Source organism: Mustela lutreola, chromosome 4 (genome assembly GCF_030435805.1).
Source record: "Mustela lutreola isolate mMusLut2 chromosome 4, mMusLut2.pri, whole genome shotgun sequence".
Lineage (NCBI taxonomy): Eukaryota > Metazoa > Chordata > Mammalia > Carnivora > Mustelidae > Mustela > Mustela lutreola.
In genome coordinates, this window is record NC_081293.1 from 1,414,117 (window position 1) to 1,420,116 (window position 6,000).

Genomic DNA, 6,000 nt, shown 5'->3' on the forward strand with positions numbered 1-6,000 from the left:
GACCGGAGGCTCCTCTGTGTGACCCACAGTCAAGGCGGTTTATTCGGGCTCTGAGGTGGGATTTTCTGAGTCCTTAAAACAGGAGTAGTTATCACGCGAAGTGAAAAAGGCAGATGTCAGAATTACTTATATTAACACGATCTTGATTTGGGAGAACGTCTGTACCAGAAGAGCTGGGGGATGATCCGGCGGGAGCGCCCGTGTGGTCGGAGGCCGGTCGGGGCCGGGGGGGGGGGTCTGCTCTGGTGGGACCCCGGCTCTGGTTCGCAGACCACGGCGGGACCACGTTGGCCGCGCATGTCCAGGTCCCTGAATGAATGTCAGTGTGTGTGTGGGGGGGTCCATGCGGAGGGGGGTGGTGTGGGCGGGGGCTCCGTGTGGGGGGGTCTGTGGGGGGGGTCGTGTTGGGGGTGGTGTTGGGGGTCGGTGCGGGGGGGTCGGTGTGGGGGGGGGGTTGGTGCGGGGGGTCGGGTCTGAGTTTGGATCCATTTCCCCAGGAGCTCTTCACCCTGAGAGAAACGGGGGAGAAGGAGGTCAGGCGAGGGGGAGCAGCACCTGCGGCCGCAGCTCTGGGGTCTCGTCCAGTCCCCCCAGAGCCCGACCCAAGCCCCACCGCGCGGGCAGCAGGAGAGCTGAGATGAGGCCCAGGCGCGGGTGGCAGAATTGCAGACGGCGTTTCTCCTGCTTCTGTATCCCGCGCCGTCCCAGCGACATTGGTCATAGAATTTCTGCTACTTGAGGACACCCCCTCCCTACGACCTCTCGCGTCACATCTGGGGGCTGGGCTGCTGGACACACGCCATAGCCGCTCGCGCAAAGCCTCGGCTTCTACCCACTCCCCATCGGGTCCTCCTTGGGTGCACGTCTCTACGGCGAGGAGAGGCCGCGGGCGGGGTTATTTCTGCCTTCACTTGCACCAGCGTGGCTGCTGGCCAGGGGAGGGGAGCCCCAGATTCCATGCCGCAGGTCTGCTTTCTGGAACTTCCCACTTCCGGTACCGGCTCTCTGGGCCTGAGCATCCCCAGCGGAGCCCGGGACACAGGCTTGAATTCGGGTTATTAGGCCGGCACGCAGAGGCCCAGAGGGCAGGCGTGCGGGAGTGGGGAAGACAGGACAGAGGGGGGCACAGGTGCTGTCAGGCTGCCTGTCCCTGCTGGACCCTGGGGCCTTCTGACGCCCGGTGCTTAGGCGATCCTGGGGGAAGCATTTACTGCCGGTTTCTGTGCGGCCCTGGCCAAGGGAGCCCCGTGGTTGCACGCCTGGGACGTGGAATGGCCTCTTCCCGGTGACCCACAGCGAGGTGGGACAGGACAGGTGAGTAGTGGCTGAGCCCAGGTGGGTGGTGGCAGGTGCCCCGTGCACAGTGTGTCGGAGCTGGGGAGCCAGAGCTGGGAGGGGTGTGAGGGGCGCAGGAAGGCGTCCGCTGCCCCCTGCACAGGCGAGGGCAGGCAGCACCACCTGGGCACACTCCAAGGCACTTGGCACCCCACAAAGTGCCCTGCATGGGGGAGGGGAAGCTTCGATAGAGAACGGAGGGGCCTTCGTTGCAGGTGAGAACCCGCCTTCAGTCACCGTATCCCACCCAGAGGGCTTGCTGGCGGGCACGCTGAGCTCAGAGCAATGGCCCTCCCCATCCTCTGGCCCCAGACAAGTCTACCGAATCCGCCTTCCCAGCTTTTGTGCACACTTCACCCTCCCTCCATGTCTGCCTCCCCAACCGGTAGAAGCAACGGCTCTGTCCTCCGCTCCCCTAGAGCTCCTTTGCGCAAACGCATCCCGTGGGATCACCGTTGTTAAATATGCCCGCTGGGGGGTGTCTTGTGGGTGGAGGCCCGAGCCTCCCCCGAGCACCCGGCATCGGCCCAAAGACCGGTCCCGCCGCGTGATGAGTAACTATTGCACGGAAGTAAATCGTCGTCCTCAATCACGAAATAGAACTTTGTGTTTTTATATGAGTAAATACGTATGATACATAAACAGCGACATGGTATGCATTGTCTCTCCACGTATTTTCTGTCCACCTACCTACCCGTCCACAGTGTCCACCCGCCTCTCCCCAGCCCGTACGCCTTGGCCTGTTAAACAACAACACGGAGCAAAGACGCACGGGGGTGACCCCCCCAGAGCCCCGCGGGCTCACGGTCCTTCTTGCGCGGAGATCAAGCCTTCTGATTTGCAATCACCTGATGGGAGCAATTCCCTCATCTTTCCTTTAAAATGGTGCTTTTCATTCTGTGCTGTGCTACTTCCAAGCTGCACCTGAAACTTTTTGCAGGAGCCTGTATATACCTCTCCCCGGGGAGAATCTCCCAAGTTTTATCAGATTTGAGAAACCATCCCTGACCTGAGGAAGCTGAGGCCCTGGAGGCTTGTGTTTAAATGATACCTGTCCCCTGAGGGACCGATGTCCAGCAAATTCGCATATTCCACTATTATCCCCTAAAGGAATGGGGACTCTGTGTTCAGGGACACCGTCCCTGGAACGTGACAAACTTTACTTTCTGGAACACGCGACCCCTGGTGGCAGCGCCTTTAATGGCGGGTTCGGACTTTAGAACAGTGAATACATTTGGAAAAACAGACGGCGTGTGCCTGCTCCCGCTGGTGACCGGCTGGAGCAGGACCACTTCAATGGTCGGTGGTAGGCCTGACGGATGCCCGAAGCCACGGGGCTGGCTGGGCGGGACAGCGTGGGAGGCGCCGTGCCACCCTGTGTGGTCAGGCTCCGCGCGGCGGGGACCTCGCAGCACGGCAGGGCCCCACGCTGCTGTCTGTGGCGACCGTCACCCTGTCGCCGGCTCGCCAGCGCCCTGTGCTCAGAGGCCAAGGCAGTCACCCGAACTCATATCTGCAGAAGAAATCCTTCCTGTGCGGCCTGCCTGTTGCCGTGGGCAGCGCCGGAGTTGGCCGGGGACTGGCATCCCCCCCCCCCCCTGCCCTGCCCATTCCCGGGACTCATTCTAACATCACCGCCCAGTGACCGGCATGGTGGCTGGGGACTGAGGGCTCCAGGCTTCCCCCAGAGCCGGTTGTGCTACTTGGTTAGCTGCGTGACCTCGGGCAGGGTCCCCTGCGTCTGGTCTTTGTGCAGGTCGCTCGTGGGCTCTGCTTTCCTGGCTTGACCCAGCCCAGACACAGAGGAAAGAAGCACACGGAGCGGCCTGTGTTCTCAATGTCCTCGCAGAGGGACACGCAGGGAGAGGGCAGTGCACGGACCCCCATGAGCCCCCTCGCCCCGACCCCGGGTGTGGTGGGAGCCAGAGGGACAGGGGCCCAGGGGCTGAGGAGGAGGCCCGGCTGCAGCCCACGCTGGGGCCCTGCGGGTCCAGGAGGAAAGAGGGAGGCCCTTGCAAATCCAGACCCTCACCTGAGTGGCCGGTCAGAAGGCCGGCCTGCTACGAGTCAGACTCCCAGGAAGTCAGCCCAGGATCTGGAGCGACTGGTCCAGGAAGCCACACGTCACCCCCATCAATGAGCCCCAAAGGGCCAGCCCCTGCTCGGTCACCGAGGGCTTCCCCGCTTCCTGATGCCGTGCCCCGACCCACAGGTGGCCCAGAGGCAGAGACGTGCCGTCGGGTAAGGGAGACCCGGGCGGCTAAGCCTGAGCCTTGCAGCCCCCAGCAGGTGGCTGTGAACTAGGGGTGGGGGGGGGAGGCCGCTAGTCTGCTCTGGCTGTCTCGCTCTTTCTCCTCTGAGGGTATCACGTCAGCTCTTTGCTATGTTTATGCCTCTGCTTTTGAGACAAATCAATAAATAAAATGTAGGGGACGGACTTTCAGCGGAGCTCTTGCTCCGTCCGGCAGGTGAAGCTGGTGTGCATCCTGCTTGTTTCCGTCTCCTGCACGCCCATCATGAGCTCTGTCTTGCGTTGAGGTGTGGACACAATCCAAACGTCCGTGACGGACGGCCCCGCAGCGGTAATTCTGGAATGTTGTCTCTGACTGTCCCGCAGGAAATCGGAGAGCCAAAACCTCACGAGGTCTTTCTGCAGAGAACGCACCCTCCCGATCCCACGGTCCAGAAACAAGGAGTCACAGGAGGGGCTCATGGAAGCGGCGTTGCTCAGGCTCCATGGGACTGAGCAGAGGGGGCCGGACGGGGCCTGCAGGGGCCACCCAGAGTCCAGCCGTGCGCATGCTGGGTCCCTGCCGTGTTCTGCCCGAGGCCCTGCTGCCGGGCGGCTGGCCTCCCGCCTGGGCACACGCTCTCTCCTGGTCCACCATTCACTGGTCTTCTAGAATCCTCCATCTCACCCCGTGCCCGGGCCCAGAAGCAGACAGACGTGCTTCCCACTGGAACTCTGAGCTGTAGGCTGTTGTCCTCCGTTTCCCCTGACTGACGGCAACGGGCATTCGTGCCCAGGGCAGGCCCCTCCAGCTCTGCTCTCTCTGTCTCTGCAGGTTGTAACCCAGACACGTGCACGCGGCCCTTTCTCTTGGTCCTTAGAGGGTTTCTATTCCTTGACTTGATGTTATTGCTGTCGACTGTGGGCGCGACGTCACACAGCAGGGCCCCCGGGCACAACATCATACACCAGGCCCCGTGGGTGTGACGTCACACAGCAGAGCTTGGGAACACACTCATGTTGTTTATCTGAAACTTCATACCTGCCTACCAGGGACTCTCCAGGTCCCCTGGCCTCGCTGCCTGGCAGCACCCGGCAGGCTGGGTTCCACGAATCTCTGAAACACCTCGTGGGCCTGGCATCAGTCACCAGCGTTCCCGCGGGCGAGGTACCAGGAAGCCAGCCGAGTGCCCGGACACCGGGGTCTACGTCTGGGGTCTGCGCGCCGAGCCGGGGCCGGACGCCGTAGCTGCTGCTCCGTCTGGTCCTGCGGTGGCTTCAGGGGCCCAAGCGAGGCCGCGAGCCGCGGACGGAAACGTGGAGAGAGTTCCTCAAACCGGCGGCTCTCCCACGTCAGGCTGCCTCCTCCCTCAGCGCTGGTGCCGGGCGGTCTCGGGCGCCACGCCCTTGTGCCACAAGCCGCAGAGGGACCCCAAGAGACGTCACGGTCCACTCGGGCTGCGGTGAGGACTTCGAACCGTGAGAGGGCCCACCGAGGGCTGGAGTGACTTGGACGAGAGAGACCACAGCCGCAGGCGTCCTGACCTTTCTCTCCTTGCTTTCCACGTTGGCTTTGGGACCGGACGCGAGAGCTGGTGGGAGAGGCAGGAGCGACATCTCGGGCTGGGGGTTCCGCATCCAGGCGGGTCGTCGGGGGGCACTAGCCCTGTCGGCCCGGCGGTTCTGGGGACTTGCCGTCATCAGCGCGGTTGCTGGGGTGACGAGTGTCCTGGCTTTGAGCCTCCCGCACGAGGACAAGGACAGGCGCTTTCTCCTTTCTGTGGGAGAGTTTGAAAGGCAGGCCAGCAGCCCGTGCGTGGGGATGGAAACTAAAGCCCTACTTGTGTGTCAGCATGAAGGTAATTTTTAAAAATAAGATTTGACATTCAAAAGTAGCCATACTGGGGGGCCTGGGTGGCTCAGTGGGTTAAGCATCCGCCTTCGGCTCAGGTCATGATCCCAGGGTCCTGGGATCGAGCCCCGCGTCGGGCTCTCTGCTCCGCGGGGAGCCTGCTCCCCCCCGCCCGCCTGCCTCTCTGCCTGCTTCTGTCAATAAATCAATAAAATCTTTAAAAAATAATAAAAATAGCCATACCGATGTGTATCAGCCTCCCAGAGCTTCTACACCGAGTCACGGCTGGACGTCAGTGCAGGTGCTTCTGGGCTGTTTGGATCCTGTCCTGTTCCCTTTCACAGCCGAGCGGCCCTCCTGCGGGCTTCCCGGAACCCGGGGCTGGGCTGCTGGTACAGGAATGAGGACTGCGGGAGGGACCAGAGCGGCCCCGGGTAGAGCCGCCTCGTGACTCCTTCCTGATCAGATCCACCGGCTTCCCAGACCTGGAGCGAGGTAACTGCCCGGAAATCACCAGGGAGCGGGAGACAGCAGGTGCGGGTTCCCTTCCAACCCTCCACCAGCCCTCTGCTCGCGGGTAAGC